We start from the raw sequence: 20,845 nt of genomic DNA, 5'->3' as shown, positions 1-20,845 counted from the left end.
TGTGTGTGAACATTTTGAAGAGAGGTTCAAATCATACTTTTGACAACATAAAATCTTTCTATGTTGTCCTGCATAAAGCGCTAAATAAAAATCCCCAACTTAGCTGATAATCTTTAGTAACATGCAAACAGAAAGTTCTAGCTATGTATTTGTTAGTATTCTTCATATCAGTACTGAGATTCTCTTTTTTGATGATAAATTCTCGAAAGAAGGAATGAATCATTTCCATCAGTGCAGATTCTTCCCGTGTGCACTGTGATGCCAAGTACTTAGGGGGCATCTGTAGGAAATAAAAGCCACACTGAGAACACTGGGCAGCCTTCTTGCCCTGGCTAGCTTCGCATGTACAGCCTCATCAACAGTACGGATCTGTCAGCTATGTTTTCAAGGGAAAAAGACAAATAGGTGAGGCAATACCAACTTTTAAACGGAACTTTCAATCTAAAACAAGTGTTCCCTGACCCCTTCTAAGTCATCCTCTTTGAGACTCGCTCCAATGATGCTGACTGCTCAGAATAAATTGAGTATTCTTCTTTTACCTTTGTAAACCGGTGTATGATGCCCGCAAGAAAATCTGTCTCATTACAGCTTAGTCACTCCCGATTTCCAAACAAAAACTACTTTATTGCTATACTGAAAAATAGTTTAATAGGTTCAAAGAATCAAATTCATCCTCAAAGACAGTAATTTGCCCCCACTATGGTTATCCAAAAGAATTACAAGTGACTTCAACAACCGACTTTAATGAGCTAACCATTTCGCCAAAGACACTGTGCTCAGTACTGGGGGTAGGAAAGGAGTTATAAGGGGGTTGAGATGAAGTTCATTTAAAATAATGCAGTGCAATGGCAGCATCACCAGATTGTAAGCAATTAACTTAGCTGATGCATTAAAATAGAATAATCCAAATGTGTTAAGTCTTGGCTGGGATTGTTAAAAGCCCGGTACTTCTTAATCATGCTTCCTATGCAATGTTGAGATTCTAAAACAGTTGCAAAAAAATCTCAAAAGAATATACTCCTTTTGGAGTTATGTTCTCTCCTTTAGGGTGTTCTCTCCTTTAGGGTGAGGCCAAGTCTGCTCCCCTAAGGTGAAAGGAGAGTGGTGGGAATCAAAACCAAGAAAATTTGAGTGCTAAAAGGCTAGCAGATGGCTTCTAAGGCTGCAAAAGTGGATAAAAGCTCTTGTACCCATAGACATGACTGTTTTGAAGTCATAGCCTCTTTTCCTCCAAGGAGCTAGTTTAGTAAGAGGAGTTTGGGTTTCCTTTATGGGAGACAGTATCCTATGGTCATTAAGTACATATGCTTTGCATTCTCTAATCTGCTCTGAAGGCCTTGAGAATGTTGGTTGACATCTCTAAAAGTCTCAGTTCCTTCGTCTATAGAATGGGAGCAATAGCAGTACGACAACTTAAAGTTGCTATAAAGGTTAAAGGACATAATGCCTGCAAACAGTTTATAAGCCTCATGGCAAATGGTAGGTGTTCACTGAATGTTGTTGCTTTTGGAAGAAGTACACGATCCTCATCCTTAGGAGCAGATGACAGTGTAACCAATAGAATCAGATAAAAATGATGGAATCCATGTGTTTACATTACATAATATTGTAATGTCCATACCACTGTAAGATTCTCTCCCTTGCTGACTTTGAAGAAGCCAGCTGCCACAATGTGAGCTGCCTAAAGTGAGCGCCACGTGACGGCAGCTTCTGGCTGACAGTTAACAAGAATGTAGGCCCTCAGCCCAATTGCCCCAAAGAAACTGCAAACAATCACATGAGCTTAGAAGTGAATCCTTCCTCAGTGGAGTGTCAGATAAGACAGCAGCCTTGCTGACACCTGACTGCAGCCTTATAAAGTACCTAGCTTAAATCATGACCAGACTCCTGGGCCACAGGAACTGAGATAGTTTGTGCATTGATTAAGTCACTAGGTTTATAGTGATGTTGTTACGTAGCTATAGATAACTAATACAGAAGGGATGTGAGGGACGAGTCCCTGATGCAGCCACATGTCCTTCAGAGAGAGGAGGAGAAGGAAGAGAAGAGGCCCAAGGGCCAGGATCTGGGAGAGTGACTGGCATGCGTCCTCCTACTCAACTATCTCTGATGCAGGCCCTCAGTTTCCTCTCTTACCATACAGGTCTGCTCACCCTGTTCTTTACATAAGGAAGACATAATGGAACATATTTACCCAAAAAATAACAATCTTATAAATGGTTATCAGATTCTCTGGCTGGCCTGCAACAGCTACTTCACGTGCCAAAACTAACACATTTAAAACAGCAAGAGGATTTTGACCATCATACAATATATACTATGACCCTACCCATCATAAAATAAATTTAACATAAGTATTTTAAATGTGATATATCATATTTAAACTCTTTATAAAACCCATGTTTGGAGAGACAAGTTGGAGACTTTCTATATTAGTGGTTTTGAGAACAGAATGAAAATCAAAACAAAGTATCATCTAAATTTTGCTAACATGAGCTCTTTAAAAAACAAACACACATATTACTAAATCTTCTGAGTAAGTATCAATAGCTTGTACAGATTAATTCAAGTAACAATTCTTGAGTAGAGTATACAGCTAAGACTAACTCACTGAGCCAGAGACCTCTTACCCTAACAGGCCATCCTGCTATAAGCAGAAACTGGTGGGGAAATCCTACACCAACATCATTTGAAAGATGGATAATCCTCATTATGTAATCTTCTGGTTCTGCCTGGCCTCTAAGTTGACAGATGATGACAGACCCAAAGACTTTAAGTGACCTGTTCAGGTTCACTCAGCAGTACAACTGGGCCTTCTGTTTCTCAGGCTTCTTTACACTCAAGTCTACCAAACTTCAGCTTCCATACCAGAAATAATGAAATCAGTGATATCAAACATTCTGTAAGGAAAAAAATTGGAACTGACTCTCCATGACACTATAAAGCTCCTACTTGTAAAAACTAAGCTCTGTGGCAAGAGGAAAAAATAACACTGAATAAAACATTCATATTAAATATTCAATCCATTTTCAGAAGCAATGCACTGTGTTTTCTAAGTAAACTGAAATGCTCCTAAAATAGGCTGCCTTTCTTATGAATGATCTCTCTTTTTTTTAAATGAATGTTACGTAGGGAAGAAAATCGAAAGAGGCCTAGAACAAACACTTGTGCAAGTATATCTATTCCATTGCTTTATACATGTCTACTCCTAAATTCACTGATCCATTCCACAGATATTTTTTGGGTACCTACTATGCCAAAGCATTGCGGTAGGTGCTATGTAGAAGAAGCCTATCTGGACATAAACAAATAATGCTTGCTAATATTTTCAGCAGAAGAAACCACATCTAAACAAGCAACTACTGCAAAGTGAGAGATTTCCAGTCTGTGTTTTGGTAGGCTATTAAGACTGCAGCCTGAAGTTCTCTTTTTCTCTAAAAACTTCCATATTTAAAATAAATAGCAACTTGTTTTTCTGCGTAACGATGCTGCCCTTATGACAGCAGTGATATTATCGAAACTAAGGGGTTAAACACTCCTCTGGAACCCCTGTTATGGAACTTTCTCAGTAGCCTAAAAGCAATATTTTTAAAAGAAAGCAGACTTTCCATTCATCATTCTTCTTTCTAATCTTTTCCTCTATACCAAGAATAAATATGTTTTAAACAAACCAAAAAGAAACAAGGGCTTATTTTCTCCCAAGTACTCAGCAGCTTTCTCTCAACATGAACTAATAAAACCTTTAAGGGTATTACTATCACCAAGACATCATTTATCCTGTCCGTGTTTAAATGCCATCTGAATGCTTTTAGTAATATTAGCACTAATAACTAGTTAATACTAATTAGTGCTAACTAGTATTAATTACTAATACTAATATTACTAAAAGCAAAAATAAAAAAACTGTTCACCACATGCTGGGTTCTATTCTAAATGCTTTACATGTGCTTATTCATTTAATCTTGACAATAACACTGTGGATCACATTACTATTATTCTCCCAGTTTTACAGAAGAGAAAACTGAAGTCGAGTTCCTGAGAAGACAGGCACAGTTATTCATGCAACACATTCATTCAACAAAGCATTACTGGGAAACCTCCACTCCCCTGGCCTCCTGTTTTCGTTTAGAGGACTTTCCATTGGCCTAACAGTCCAGTGTTCTCCCTGGTTGAGGAGGAGTGAGCTTCGTAATGGTGGGTTTGGGAGAAGGACCTAGACAACATGGCCCAGACTCTCCTGATTTCCTCCCTTTTCAGAGCCAGTCTGCCTACAGATGGAGGGCAACCCAGGCTGCTCCCTTCCACACTGAGGTGGAAACTGGTCTTACTCAAGCATGAAATACCAGAAAATCGGTCTGGCCACAGTCCTGTAATCAGCTTTATTTCTAACAAACCTCTGTTTGTCTAACTCCCATTGGTCTATCCATTGGTCCCAAAATTGGGCGTGAAAGAAAGGTGTTAGCCAACTGTCCATCCTCCCAAACCCTGCCACAAATAGGTTTTAAAACCCAAATGGATGGCAAGACCTTTGTGAAAAAAAGGTAATTTTTCTTTTACAAAATATTTACAAAATATTTCTTTTACAGAAAAAGAAACCAAAACTCAAAAGGATGTGAGAACATAACAAAAGGTGTCTGCAGAGTGCATCATTAATGAACCTGATCCTCTAATTCACTGTCAAGTAGTGTCCAAAAGACAAAGTTATTCCTGTACTTTTTTCTTTGTGTTGGACCTAAAAACACCATCTCCTTTCCAAATAAATAAAATCCACATAGGTAACTTTTTCTACTGTACTACCCTAATTTAGAGTAGTGGGAAATTCCTTAGCATCAGTAACTATATTATTTTCACAAAACAGGCAAGGTATTTCAATAGTTCAATAGTGTATGTTATCTTTTCCCTGGCAAAGTCTGTATTTTATCAATTGCATGATACTGCTACCAGAGAAAGTACAGGGACAAAAATACTACAAACAACTCTGTCATCCAGGAATAAAAATGTCTCTGCTTTCTAGACTTATCATTTGATCTTTCCTTCACTCTTAAAATGTAGTGCCTCTGGTTTTAAAAATAGATTTAAAAGTGCTTTCATCTAGTAACATTGATTTTTTTGCTATAGAGAAATTTTAATACAGATAATTTAAGCTTTATGCTTTCTAATTCAAACTGTATTTAATAAGAGTGGTTTCTTTAGTGTTACCTGAGCAAATATTTCAAACTAAAAAGCAAAACACATTTATTGCACAATAAATTTAAAAGCAAAATTAACTTTTTCACAAATGCATGTAAGTGAAGGAAGTCAGTCACCTAGCACCATTAGATTTATAGAAAAAAACAAATGACAGATACACTTGCATGTACATACCTTGATCCTTAACAACAATCCTATGTGGAGAAGGCAGCTATAACATTATCCTCAACTTAAGAAAAAAACCTAAGGTTCAGAGAAAAACAGTGACATGCCTAAATTAACCTATGTTCTACGTGGAAGGGCTTGACTTGAAATATAGTTCTTCTACTAGACCCAAAGTTTGTGCTTTTTCTCCTTTAGGCCACTGTAAAGTGAGAAGTAATGGGAAAAGCCTCTAAGAATGAACAGTGATAAAAATTTAAGTGGGGAAGAGCAAAAAACAAAGACTGACGGTGATACAGTGTGATGTGATGTAATATGACGTGTCAGCTCCACTTAGTTACTAGTGCAGCCTAGGATAACTGGTAGGAAAGGAGAGAGGCAAGAAAAAAAATCAGACAACACAGATGACAAACAGCAGACTAGCTGTGGAACATATCAGAAGAAACACCAACTAAAATAGAGAAATTATCTGGGGCACTTAGTGATGAATTATGCCTAAACCAGTGGTTAACAAGTGCTTTCTGCAAAGGACCAAAGAGTCAGTATTTTAGGTTTTGCAGAGCATATGGTATCTTTTGCAATTACTCAACTCTGCCATTATAGTGCAAAAACAGCCACACATAATATGCAAATAAGTGGACATGACTGTGTGCCAATAACAGGCCTCAGGCCAGATGTGGCCTTTCAGCTACAGTTTGTTAACTCCTGGCCTACATAGTCACCTGACCTATGGAAACCTATGACATACTAAAGAACCAAAGAGAAAGAGTACAGATGCCATAAAAAATCTAGAGACAGCATAACCACTCAGCTGGCAGCAAATAACACAAGGGGTGCCATTGCCACAAGCACCTAATTTGTGGGGGGCTTAGCCCAGCCTTTCATTTATTTTATTAATTTTTATTTTATTAGTTTCAAGTGTACAATACATTGATTAGACATTTATATAGTTTTTTAAATGATCCCCCTAATTGCTCTTTCTCTCCTCTGGCTCAACATCTAGCCATTACATTACTTCTGACTGCATTCCCTATGTCGTGCTCCCCATCCCTGTGACCATCTATCAACTACTAATTTGTACTTCTCTAACCCTTCATCCCTTTCTCCCAGCCCCTCAACCCTCCTCCCTTCTGGCAGTCACGAGATTTTCCTCTATATTTGTGAGTCTGTTTTTGATTAGTTTGTTCTTTCTGTTCCTTAGATTCCGCATATAAGTGAAATCATATGGTATTTATCTTTCTCTGTCTGACTTATTTCATTCAGCATAATAACCTCTAGGTCCAACCATGTCATTGCAAATGGTAAGATTTAATTTTTTTAATGGTTGAGTAATGCACGGCCTTTTGATTAAGAGACTGAAGTGATACATTCGTTCAGTCTTGGTTTATTCAAAGTTATTAACATTGAAAGAACCAACCTGCGAAATATTGTGTGGATTATGACTCTCAGAACTGTTATGCCCAATCTTATCACATATTTTACATGGATGATTATGGGGGGGAAAATTACTCGATGTTCCAAAAGTAAATTGTCACACAGGCAACTGAACGAACCCTGCCACCCGTCCCTGACTTCCTCCTTCTGGAAAACACCCCCTGACTTTTCCTGCCCTATTTTCCTATCCAATTCTTACTCCTCACTTAGGTGTCAATTTATACATCTTTTCTTCCAAGAAGCTTTTCTCAAACATCCCAGATAAGGTCAAGACACCCAACATACACTCGTATGCCAATGAACTTATTCATTACTCTGTTTCCCTGTAACTCCTTCTTCTCTCAACATCTGCTTCCCGGCTGGACTATAAACTTTAGAAACCTGCCTTGCTCAGGCCTGGCTACAAGTTTGTCGATGAGAGTTTGATTAAATAGAAGGCTTTAGCATTTCAAAATGACACTCCATACTGAGTGACTAAATATATATCTGATGATAGTTAGCAAAGCATGATTTTGCAGAGCGACTTTGGGGCTTTTCCAGCCTATAGCATGTACAACGTGATAAAGCCAAGAGAGAAGACTCTGTCCAGGTGCCAGAAAGCAAACTGCCCCTACGTTTAAACAAAATAAGACCAGGCCACCCATTTCTAAGTTTATTAAAGTAGAAGCTACAAAAAAGTTTCCCAAATCATGCTTATCAGTTAAAAAAAAGCAAATGTGGTTTCAGTTAATGATAAAACTTTCACTACCTTAGGCCCTAGCATATTCAAAGATACTTAGCTAGATTTAAAACATGTATCTGCACAATTTCCTTTTGTTTAAATAAGTATGCACGGTATATTTAAAAGCAAAAACATGCATACAGGTAGAACTGCTTGAGCTAAGTGAGAAAAAAAGCATATTATAAAATATATATAGTATGATCCACTTCGATAAATTAAAAACAAAACAAAACAAAATACCTGAAAGACTGTATGCCCCTAAGGTGATTGTACCTGGTAGAGGTATAGAAGTATTTGGGTAAATTTAATTTTCTTCCTATTTTTGTCAGTATTTTCTTCTTTTTATAAAATGACCACATATTTTTGTAAAGTTTTTTTTTAAATTATTTCAAAAAAAATCTCTGCTGATTAGGCAAAACTTTAGACCTGTTTAAAAGAAACATATATAAGGAAAATGTAAAATAGGGCAATGCTGTTACTATTTAACATAGCTTTGCTGACAGAGTAAAAAGAAAATATTTCTGACCCCCTTAAATGTTCACCCATTCCTACCAATATCATAACGACTATACATTTTACCATGGTGAGCATCAGCAGACAAAAGCAAAATAGTATCAATGCTGAGGGTGTTAATTTCAGTTTCTAACTATATTTTTACTTTTCCTGGACCATGATATATTTTAAGTTGGCCTAATTTCTCTCAGGTCTTGGACTCTGAGAACTGCGCTAACTTTTCTAGCCGATATTCATGACCAAAATGCATTAGGGGCAGATAAGAAACTTCAAAAGTGAGATTTCCTCCTAGAAAGGTTATTTCTGTGTCAAAACTTAGCAGCCAGACTTTAGGAATGCTGAAGTAGTTACCTGAAATTTATTTCCAGTGCTTACACTGGAATCTTTAAATACATATACTAAGTACGTTCAATTTCAATTCATGGGGTTATCTAACAGCAGCCTGTGCCTAAACCAAAGCGATTACCATCAAATTCCCATCTTAGTATGTGCTTTAATATCTTAAATGTCTCTTCATAAATACTAAGTATTTCACGAATACTCATATTTAAATAATGTTCTATTGGCCTATAGCAACAGTTTCATTTATACATGACTTGAAGTTACTTTTGAACTCTTTGACACCTCTTTACGAATAAAATAAACCACAAAATAAACCACGAAAAACAAATTCTTTAAGAGATTCTTTAAAAAACAAATTCTGTCATCATGGCTTTATGATGACAGAGTTGTCCTCCATGCAATAACAATTATAAACTGAACAAATATAAAAATAAACTTTGAAGGCACTAGAAAACAATGAAAGAAGGCAGAAAGTGGACAATCTACAGCCCTTAAAAGAAGGAAACCACACTGGATGATAATTTATACTTATGCAGCTTATCCCGTAAGAGCACAACCAAGTCTGTGCCACAAATATGGAACCAAGCAGCAAACTACAGTTTAGATTAATAGATTGGACACAGTAGTGAAAAAGGACTTGTGAACTTGAAAATATGTCAATAAAAAGAATCTAGGCTGAAGCACAGAGAGAAAAACAATGTTTTAAAAAGAGCCTCAGTGACCTCTCAGTCAGTATCAAGTGATCTAATTTACATGTTAAAAGAGAGTAGAGAGAACGCAGCAGAAAAATATATGTAAAGACAGACCAGAAATTTTCAAAACAGCAAAAACAGCCATCCTCCAAAGCAGGAAACTCAGGTAACCACAAGGAAACTTTGCTTAGCCATGACAACCAAAGATAACAACAAAAATAATTTTAGAAATAGCCAGAGAAGAAAGAGACATATTATGCACGTGAAGACAATAATAAAAATGATGGCAGACATCTCATCAAAAACAAAAGTCCATGAGACAATAATATCTTTAAAAAAGCTGAAAGGGGAAAAAAAAGTGTTAACCTAGAATTCTATATATGAAAATCTTTCAAAAATAAAGAAAAATAAAGAACCTTCATATAAATGAAAACTGAATCTGTTGCCAATAAACCTATACTGCAAGAACTTCTAAAGAAAGTTTCCTCAAGTTGAAGTGTTGCCAGATGTAAATTTTAATCTACAGAAAGGAATGAAGAATGTCAGAAATAGTAAATATGTAGGTAAACAGGAAAGATTATTTCTCCTAATTTCTTTAAGATATTGTTATTAGATACACCATATTAAGTGTTTGTGTATATACATACTTTATATATACTTGATATTAAAAGTATAATGCTGCATTGTATAGTTTGTAACATATATGGAAATAAAACACATGAAGACAGCAGTGCAATGGATAGGGTGTGGCAAATGAAACCATATTGTAAGTTTCTTACATTTTTACCCAAAGTAGTAAAATATTAATTCAAAAAGGCTTATCATTAAGGATAAATATTGAATTCTGCAGAGAAACTACAAAAACAATAAGGCAAAGAGGTATAGCTAAAAACTTAAAAGAGAAATTAAAATGTAACACTAAAATATATTCAACTAAACAAGGAAAAGAGAGAAAAGGAGATATACGATTTGAAAAAAAAGTCTAAATGATAGGACAAATAGGAAACAAAAAAGTGGTAGATCTAAAACTAACCATATAAATAATTATAGTAAAAAGACTAAACACTGTAATTAAAAGCCTGAGACTGTTAGAATACATAAAAAAGCAATACTCAACAGATGCATTTTAAATGCAAAGACACAGAAAAACAGGTAGAAAAGGATATAGCAACATGACCTCAATACAAAATCCAGACAAAGACAATAAAAGAAAACTACAGATCTATATTACTTAGACCACATATATGCAAAATGGTCAACAAAATACAGTATTGGCATAAGGACAGATGAATAGAACAATGAAGCAGAACAAAGGCTAGAAAGAAACAGACATACACATATGTGATCAACTGACTTTTTTGAACAAGTTACCAAAATAATGCAATGGGTATAAAGATAGTCTTTTCAACAAATTGGGCAGAAACAAATATATATCCATATCGAAAGAAGAACAAATCCTGGCCTGACATAGAACTAACCATAAAAGCTAAAACTATAAAGCAGGAAAACAGAAGAATACCTTTGTGACTATAAAGTAGGCAAAGCACTATGAATAAGAAAAAAAACCCGATAAACTGGACTTCATCAAAATTAAAACTTCTACCTTTTGAAAGACACAGTTAAGAGAATGAAAAGACAACCACCAAGTGGATGGCAAGTAAGTATGTACACAAAAAAATTTTCATAATCAAATTATCAAGGAGATCACAGGAAACCATAAGTATCACATTACACTTAGAATGTTGATATTGAAAAGACTGACAATAGCAAATGTTGGCTAAGGCTTAGAGCATTTTGGAACATTTCATGCATTGCTGATGGGCATGTTTAATTATATAACTCCTTTAGGAATATCTTTGACAATTTTTTATAAAATTAAACCTACACTCATCCAGTGATACACTTCTAAGTGTATATCCAAAAGAAATGAAAACGTATTCCAGAGAGACATGTACAATAATGTTCACAGTACTTATATTCGTAATAGCCAAAAATTGTAACCCACCCAAATGTCCATCAATAGGTAAAGAAATAAATTCAAACAATGAAATATTACTCAGCAACATAAAGAAACAACCTATAGATACATGTAGCAAGTATGAATCTCAAAAACACCATTAAGAGGCAAAACGAAGCTCTATCAATAGAAATCACATTACTGTTTAACTCTGGGGTAGAACAACTGACTAGAAATGATGCACGAAAATTTTCTGGGTGATGGAAATGTTCTATAACTTGAGAAAGATGCTGGTTCACTAAACTGTCCAATTAAAATTTGTACATTGTATAGTACGTAAAGTATACCCAAATTAAAAGACAGCACACTAAAAAAATGTCTTTGAATTCGTTCTGAAGGAGATATGGTCTCCCACAGGTCAAAGCTATTTCCCTTCTTATTACCTTGGGAGACAAGCTCTAAAGTCTCAAAACCAGAAGGTGTGTATATGTAGTTCATGCCATTTTTTTTTGAAATATATAACCAATCAAAGCAAAAGAAAAAGAACTATTATCTTCTTCCTATGAAAATACTCTTTGAATATTTGCTCTAACCTAGAGGAATTAAAAGAAATCTGTTCTTTAAGTTTTATTTAATTGTATTTATCCCATTAACAATTTAAAAGTTACTTTTAACCACACAATGAAAAAAAGACACAACAAATAAACTATAAAACATAAATCAAAATGTTCTATCTTACTCATTCTAAAATATTTACTAAATTCCTACTGTATTCCAGATAAAACAACAGTCACTAGGAAAATAAAAATGAAAAACTTACACCCTGCTGTTAAGGAGTTCTAGTTTAGTGGGAAATATATCCATAAACTATTATCTTAATGTTTAATAAATGTTCTTGAATATAGATCGGAAAAGACCTCACTTGGGGAAAATATAGCACTTCTTAACCCTCTATAACCATACATTTAATATTGATGAATAACATGTAAAAAGTAAATATTATAAATTTGGTTATTCCTTTTGAACAACAGAATAATTTTAAGAAAGAAAAACTTAATAACTGACTCCATATAACCATGTTTCTTAGCTCAAGAAAAAATAACACATACACCTTTTTAAATTATCCCACCCACAGCAAAGGGGATTAGGCAACTGTGTCTTATACTACTTGCCCACATCCTCCTCTGCAACCTCGTAGCTGAAGGCAAGTCAAGCTGTGCCTCAAAATGGAGAGAATGGTTGGTCAATTGTCACCCTCAGGAATCTAATTTTAATACAAATCTCTTCCCATCTAGCCTCTCCTCTGGAAACACTAATGTATTATAAGTTTTGGTATTAGTATGCAAAGATTAGTTAAGTAGACCCCCTATGAAGTCCAAATGACATCCCACGGGTTCCTACTACACTTTGAGAATGACTTTAGGTAATCTCATCCAATCCCACGGTTTTAAATACCACGTCTTCTAGGACAACTCTCAATTAAAAAGGTACCTCTGGGTTGAACTCTCTTGAACTCTAGGTTCAGACAGCCAACTGCTTACTCACTATTCCCACGTAGGTATCTACAGATCTCTATTTTAACTAATAAAGACTTGACACCCCATCTCCCCCACATCATTTCCTTCCTGCACTTTTCGCCCATCTCGGTAAATGGTAACTCTATTTACCAACTCAGGTCACAATCTTTGAAGAAATCTTGAATGCCTCTGTTTCTCTAAAATCCACATCATATTCTATTAGCTTTTCTTTAGGAATATATCACTTTTTATCCCTCCACTACTCCTTTTTATCCCTTTTTATCCCTCCACTACTCCTTCCACCTTGGTCCAAGCTTACATATCTTGGCCTATACTCTGGCAATAGCCTCCTAACTGGTCTCCATGCATCTTCCTGTGTTCCGCTATAGTATATTCTTCACGTAGCAACCAGAGGGATTTAAAGCATAAGTCAGATCACGTCACTTCTCTGCTTAAGACCTTCATGTACCTTCACACCTTACTCAGAGCAAAATCTGGAATCTTCATCACGTCCTACAGAAACGCCATGTGATCTGGCCCCCAGCTACCTCTCTAAACGTATCTTTTGGCTCTCCCCTTGCTCACTCCACTCTAGCCACACTGGCTCCTTCGCTGTTGCTCATAAAATCTCACTTCAGGGTCTTTGCAATTGCAGTTTCTTCTGACTGAAACACACTTCCCTCAAATGTCCTCCAACTGAGGCTTGCTCCCTCAGTCAACACTCAAACACCATCACATCAAAGGTGCCCTTCTCACCATTAGTCCATACCCTGTCCCTGCTTTATTTTTTTTCCTCCAAACTCATAAATTTCCTAATATATTTGTCTGTTCTCCCCTAGCCGATAATTGAGAATTGTCTGGTTCAGCACTACATTCCAGTACCTAGAACAGTGTCTACTATATAGTAGGTGCTCAATGCATCTTGTTTGGGCAGATGAACAGAGATGCCAGTATAGGTAGCATAGGGAGTTGAAGGTGAAAGTGATGAGGTATGAGGCCAGGATAGCCACATGCCCACCATCATTTTGAAGGAGCAGAAACTATAAATATGAAAAAAGTAGCACCACCCAAATAAAGGCTATGAATAAAAGGAGACAAGAAATGCTACTAGATAGCACTACCACAAAAGCTAGAGAACTAAATGATTATCAAATGTTTATGCAAATGATAGCACTTAAAATTCACTCAAAATATGCAAACATCTTTGGGCAAGAGTACTGTGGCTGTCACATGAATCAATTTAGTACAATCTTATACTTTTGATAAATATATTTAAATCTTTTCTTATACCAAAAAAAAAGTGAATGAATAAAGAAGAATTATTAGTCCACTTAGACTACTTTCGAAACTTTCAGGCTTCATACTAACTTTTCAGTTATTCTCACAAACTGGTTCCAAGAGGGAGAAAACACTATAATAGTTATATTAAACTAGGTTCCTATTGCCACTGAAATTCAGCGAGTCTGACTAGAAAAACGAACAGCAACAAATCACTTTGGTCAGGTGTCCAAGAATGAGCGTCAGAGTTACTTAGTTAATATCAAAGTCACAGAACCATAAACAGTACATTGGTTGACAAATATTTTATACAAAAAGAATTTAAAATTTTTTAATTATAATGTATAATTTATGAAGTTATAATTTCTTCATTCTGACCAAGCTAGAAGGAGCAGCACCTATGGACTCAAATCACAGCAGGTATCCCAGCAGCACCTATGGACTCAAATCACAGCAGGTATCCCAACATTCAGCGGGCCAGTGCAGAAGGATGGTAGTAACTAGTCATTTGCTAGCTCTCCTGCAGGGAACGTGGGAGGAAATGAGAAGAGGTGCTCAGCACAAGGTAATTCTCCAACAAGCAAGTCTTTGGGTTCACAGCCCATGTACACTTAATAATCTGCTGCCAATTTAATGCTTCATTATTCAGACTTAAAAACAACACTATGCACCATGACCCTAGTGAACTACCTTTTCACAGGTTCCATATACACAACAAAAGAGTGAATGTCTCTTAATAGAATGGAGAAAAAACTGTCCCACATCTGTTACTGTCATATGCTCTTTCTTCTAAATTGCTGCTTGTGTCGATTTTTATGCAATAGGAGTATACTCTTGAAATCTCACAAATAAAACAAGAACAGAGGGATTTTTAAAGCAAAATAATGCAAATTTAAGATTTTAAAGAAAGAAAAGGAAAAGCAGAAAGGGTAGTTACTTCTTAACCTTCTTAAGAGACTTGAGGAAGGAGGTTATAATTTTGAGGTTCCACCAGCAGAGCAGAGAAAACTAATCTATCTGTCTACCTACCTATGTATCTATCATTTTTGCTTGAAAGCAGACATGGTTAGATCATCAGTGTCACGATGTATAAAATATCTTGCTAGGAGCTGGAAAGCAGCCTAAGATGAACAAAAATATAATTTTTAGAGTTACCGAGAGTCATAGAGAGAATACAGGTTTTAACAATGGCAGATCTGGGTTTGAACCAGCGATCCTGCACTTATAAACCGTGTCAACTTGGGCAAGGCTGACTGATTTGCACCCGGGCCTCAGTACTTACTGTCTTCTTGCCTGGAATGTTCTTCCCAGATACAGCAGGCTTATTTTATTCCCTCCCTTCCTCCATATGCTTACTTAAATTTTACTACCTTGTATAACAGTAAACATATCACTTACTCTTACACACACACACACACACACACTTACACACCCCCCACACACTCAAACTCCCAATCTACTTCTCTGCTTTATTTTTTGCCAGAACCCTGATCATCATCTAGCATACGTGCATTTTACTTATTCATGTTGTGTTCTTCACATCCTGGCTACTAACCCCAAACGGGACCTAATCAGTGAAAAAGATAACTAAGTCAGTTTCCTTTTACTTTATTCATTTCGACAGAAAAGAAAAGCAACAGAACGGGAGAATGTCAGGACAATAATCATGCCTTCAAATATTTTTCTTGACAATTGATTTTCTGACTGTGTGGGAGTTTGTAAGTTTTGGAAGAAAAAGATTCTATAAATGAGCTATTATTTATATACTCTTTGTTTTCCATTATAGTTTTATTTCTCAAATTAATACAGGTCGAAATAAATATATACATTCAAAACAAAAATACTCAACACATCTTTGAATGTGATATTAAAAAATTATCAACGGTGGCCAAGATTGAAAACCCCTGTATAAAAAAAAAAAGAGAAAAAGAGGTATCGACAACAAGGAAGTTTTCTACATTTTACTAAAGGATTTCTTAAGAACTCCTTTACAATTAGTGACCTTTCCTTGTCAATCTAAATTTACTAAATTTTTTAAAAATATCATTGATATAATCTTCAGAAATGCATTGCATAAAAAAAATACAACTGTGATAAAAAGAGAACACTAAGAAAATTCTCTGTTCTCAAATTTTGAGCAAAATATAATAAATAGTGAATGCCCTGAATAAATAATTTAAAAGCCTGAAAATATTTATAATGTGGGATGCAAATCATTTTCCTCCTTAGCAACTATTTCCACTAATGCCAATTCAAAGTAAACATTACAATATTTGAAAAACAAAGTTATTTTTTCATAACTAAATGTGAAGATGTTATGCTAACACATTTTACAAAATTAAAACTTCCAAACGCAGCCACTCAAAAAAATAATAAACTTCTCCAAGCCCTTCAAATATTAATTTTAAAATTTCTGATCATAATATGGTCTTATGGAAGTGTGTAGCTGACAAATTATGCTATTAATCCAGCTGGTATGCTCACCATGTTATGTTTCTGGTTCCTTTCATGGCAAATATGTAAAACATATTACTAATTTTCAAAATCTCAAAATACGTAGCTGTACCAGCAATCGTTATCCTTATTCTGATCATAACTTGAGCTTTCTATCAATTTAAATCAACATTTATTCCATTTAACATTTGCTTAGCACCATAATACATGTTTTAAAAAATTACTCATTAGTTTAAGTCATGCCAAATATATTGCTGGTTCCAGGAAACTGTTCTAACGTGGCAATGCAGACTGAAGGACGGGCCAAGTGCATTAGTAACCTGGACAGCAGGTACTCCTCTGCAAAATTAATCTAACACGAGATTCTCAAAAAAAAAAAAAAGAAAAGAAAAGAAAAAGTTTACAATAGTCTGTGATTCACTGAAGTTAATGAGTAGCACATGTACTTTTTACATATTTCTATCGGACAGTAATGCTTCTTGCTATATATACCCCTATTTAGTGTTCAAAGAGTAGTCAGCTGAATTTTCAAATCATAAAATTGATTCTGCAGATCTGCACATTGTACATTTAAACCATAACATTAAAATTCTCATCTTGAACTTGAAAACCCAGATCCTGAAAGATATTTGCACATTGATGTTCATAGCAGCATTATTCACGGTGGCCAGGACATGGAGGCAGTTCAAGTGTCCTATGATAAATGACTGGCTAAAGAAGCTGTGGTTCTTCATATATACAATAGAATATTACTCAGCCACAAGAAGAGATGAAATACTGCCATTTGTGACAACATGGATGGACCTCAAGATAATCGTGCTAAGCAAAATAAGCCAGACAGAAAAAGTCGAAAACCACAGGATATCACTTATGTGCGGGATATAAACCTAAAAGCAACAAATGAACAGGACAAACAAACAGAGGCTCATGGACATGATCAACAGACTAGTGGTTACAGAGGATGAGGGGGAAAGAGGGAAGTAGTAGATGGGGTAAAAGGGGTCAAATGTGTGGTGACAGAAAGAAATCTAACTATGGGTGGTGAACACATAATGCAATATGTATACATGCCTAACTGTTAAATTGTACACCTGAAACTTACTCAATTTTATTAACCAATGTCACCATAATAAAAAATAACAATAATAAAGTCACATGCCCAAGAAAAATAAAATAAAATTTTCTTCTTGAAACTGATTTCTTTTTTGTATCATTGGCATATTCTACTCGGTGCAACGATTTTCACTTACCAATAATATTCCACTAATTCAAATTATAAAGGGAGGCTGAGCTTCTACCTGTTTTTAATAATTTTTTGAGCTCTGCCCTAAATGTCTTCCCACCTCATCTATTAGAAGAACCTACTAAAAACAAAGCAACCAAAATAGGTCTTCCATTTTTGTGGAATGACAGGCTAGATACCTTAAACTATCTTTCCAATTAAAATAACTAAAGTAGAAGATGTAATACTTTTTCAAATGCACCTGTGAGTTAAGAGTAAAAGTGGAAAAGCTAGGAAGTAGGAAAGCTTTTCTACTAACCAAAACCAGAACCCTGGACACCTTGAACTTCCAATTTCTCTACTTCGATCCTTATTAGCAATATACATTATTTTTCCCTGGAATAGATTTGAAATTTATTTTGATGTGCTATGGGCTAGCAATTAATTATTATTTTTAATTCAATTTTCAGAAACTATTTAACTAAGTTATCACAGTCTCCACTAGTGAATGCTGGCACCTTGAGAAACATCTTAATTCCTTAGAATATATAATTTTGACAAAAGAATCTTGCCTTTTCTCAGAATAATTTAAGAAAATTGGTGAATATAAAAATATAGGTAGTACAAGAATAGCCAAAAATACACAGGTTGTATATATGATTTTGACAAAAGAATCTTGCCTTTTCTCAGAAACATTTAAGAAAATTGGTGAATATAAAAATATAGGTCGTACAAGAATAGCCAAAAATACACAGGTGGTACATTTTAGAGCCAATTTAAAACGTAAAATAGTCTTTCCTACTCCAAGACACTGTCATCTTATTTTATTGTCTTCATTTCACTTATCCATGTCTGAAATGTTCCTGTTTATCTACTTCTTTGTCACTTGGGTCCTCGAATCACCCTACCTGACTCCCATTGACCTCTAAGTTCCATAAGAGAAGGAATCTTTTTTGAGTTGCTCACTGTCATAGCCTAGTATCTATAGAATAGTGTGTGGCACGAAGTACAAATGCTCAGTAGCCATCGGATGGATAGATGGATGGATGGATGGATGGATGGATGGATGGATGGATGGACAGGTGGATGGATGGATATACCTAGAGCTTCAGGATTGCACAATTCCAGGGGTACCATTCACTCAAGTCTTCTGGGTTGTACAGTGCATACATTATACTGTGGCAGGAAGCAGGTCAATGCTGCGGCAGTCAGAATGCAAACAGCTCAGACCCTATTTGACTCCAATGTGTCCTGTTACTTTTGCTAATTGGGCACAATTACCCCTCTCCTTATAGAGATAGCAAGAATTTTCTCTCCAGTTTTCACCTCAAGACTAATCTCATTCCTTGAATAACTAAATATGTATTCATGTTAAGGTCTTCATGTATACATACTCCTGTATCAACCTTCCTGTAAATAAAAAGTTATTATTTTAAACTATTGACTAAGGGGTCTGAGCGCCAACTATAAATTAGTATACCTGAAATTTTGAAGTTTGTGTATTTTGTAAATTTAGAGATTCATATACAAATGCCAAAGCTGTCCTTAACTGTGTGACTGTCTGGCCAAACTCCAGTCCCAATTGCTTTGGAAGGAATAGCTGCTCATGCAACTGTTAAGGTGAGTCTAGCCTAATTGCTCCTGGCAGCTTAGCAAGCGCAGTGTGAGAAATGACATGTGGCCAGAGAACCTCCCAGTTCTCAAGAATGGCTCAGCTCATCATAAACCAGATTTGTTATTATATGAATTCAGCCTTCTCAGTGACTGCACCAAGCCTATCTAGAAGCCGTCACTTCTAAGAGGATATAGCTTATTTAACTGTTTGTTTTAAGACTGCCTTTGTATTAATGCAAAGCACAAAAAAATTCTTGGACAAATTTGCAATCTAAATGTCACCACTGTGTGTAATCAGTGAGGCAGTGTAATTGTTAAAAGCACAGTCAAACAAATCTGGCTTCAAGTTCTGGCTCCACCATTCTCTCCAACTGTATGAGCTTGGGCAAGGTTTCATGTCACAAGCCTCAGTTTATTCTTCTTTCAAAGACGGCTGACCACACCTATCTCTCAGGATTTTAGTGCAGATTTAAAATATTTACACACTGAAAGTGATCCCTGAGCCAAACTAAGCACTTAAACAGATGTTCTACATTTTAAAGGATTCAGGCTCCGAAACAGCATTGTGAACTCTATAAGATTTCTGGAAAAATCTCGTCATTCCTCTCCTATTTAATCTTCACTAACTCTATATGAAAATGGATCTGAGTAATGATGCAAATGATATCACAGATACAATCAGATTATATTAGGATTATAAAAGTCCACTCCTCCTACCTCCTATACTGGCCCTATAATTGACTCAGAATGTATCGATAAAGGCATAAGAGCCTATACTAGAATGAGGGCATATTTTAATAACATCACATACCAATAAAATACGATCAGTAAAATTATAAAACAGTAACTTTTGAACGTATTTAATTTTAATATGCTAAATAAATGTAAGTATAATTACAAACCCAATAAGATGCTATAAAACAGGAAACAGTAGAAAATAATAGTAAAAAAAAATAGAGCAGAAGATTAAAATTCCACAAGCATTAGGATATTTTTCATGTTGGGGAGACAGCATGGTATACTTTCTCCACAGCACAGAGTATGAGACAAAGAGACCTAGTGCTGAATTTTAATTCTGATGCTTACTCTCTGGGAAATAGTAGGCCAGTCATTTAACCACTTGGAACCTCAGTCTCCTTATCAAGAATATGAGACTAAGAACGGCCTCCGTTCCCACAGAATGGCTCAACTTGACTAAGTACAGCAGAGTCAGCACACTACATTCAACCCAATCGCTAAGTTATTACATACCTCCAACAGCTACTGTTTTGCATTTATCGATAGGTTCCTTTAAAGTTATTCTCATGTACGCTTCCTGAAGCAGGGTCTTGTCTTCTATTTCATAAGTTTCCCAACCAGACACTTTTGTGCATTCAAAGAACTCAATGGTGTACCTAGAAGACAGGAGCAATTTAAACTTAATCACTTTGAAAATGGAATCATAAAATTCTAAAGCTGAAAGAGACCTTGGAAATCAGCAGACCTCACTATTAAAAAGCATTAAAGTATGAGGTTGAAACCAATAATTCACAATTGGCCTTTCCTAACTCCCACCCCTATCTTTTTTCTTTTCTCCTTCCTTCCTTCCTTCCTTCCTTCCTTCCTTCCTTCCTTCCTTCCTTCCTTCCTTCCTTCCTCCCTTCCTCCCTTCCTCCCTTCCTCCCTTCCCCCCTTCCTCCCTTCCTCCCTTCCTTCCTTCCTTCCTTCCTTCCTTCCTTCCTTCCTTCCTTCCTTCCTTCCTTCTTCTCT

The 20,845-nt window shown here is 35.8% G+C and overlaps 1 protein-coding gene across 3 annotated transcripts in view; it reads right to left on the bottom strand.

Moving 5' to 3' along the window:
- SGMS1 (sphingomyelin synthase 1) overlaps positions 1-20,845 on the bottom strand; it is a 258,907-nt gene that overhangs the window by 103,783 nt on the left and 134,279 nt on the right. For 2 of the 3 annotated variants that reach the window (XM_025042271.1, XM_025042273.1), the window contains exon 5: positions 20,348-20,490. The gene's annotated coding sequence lies outside the window, so the exon portion shown is untranslated. Of the gene's footprint in view, positions 1-14,835; positions 14,928-20,347; positions 20,491-20,845 lie in introns of all 3 variants that reach the window. The other variant, XM_025042272.1, reaches the window with a different exon arrangement.

Source organism: Pteropus alecto, unplaced genomic scaffold (genome assembly GCF_000325575.1).
Source record: "Pteropus alecto unplaced genomic scaffold, ASM32557v1 scaffold88, whole genome shotgun sequence".
Taxonomy (NCBI): domain Eukaryota; kingdom Metazoa; phylum Chordata; class Mammalia; order Chiroptera; family Pteropodidae; genus Pteropus; species Pteropus alecto.
Note: the sequence above shows the minus strand (reverse complement) of the source record. Positions and strands in the feature narration are given on the sequence as shown.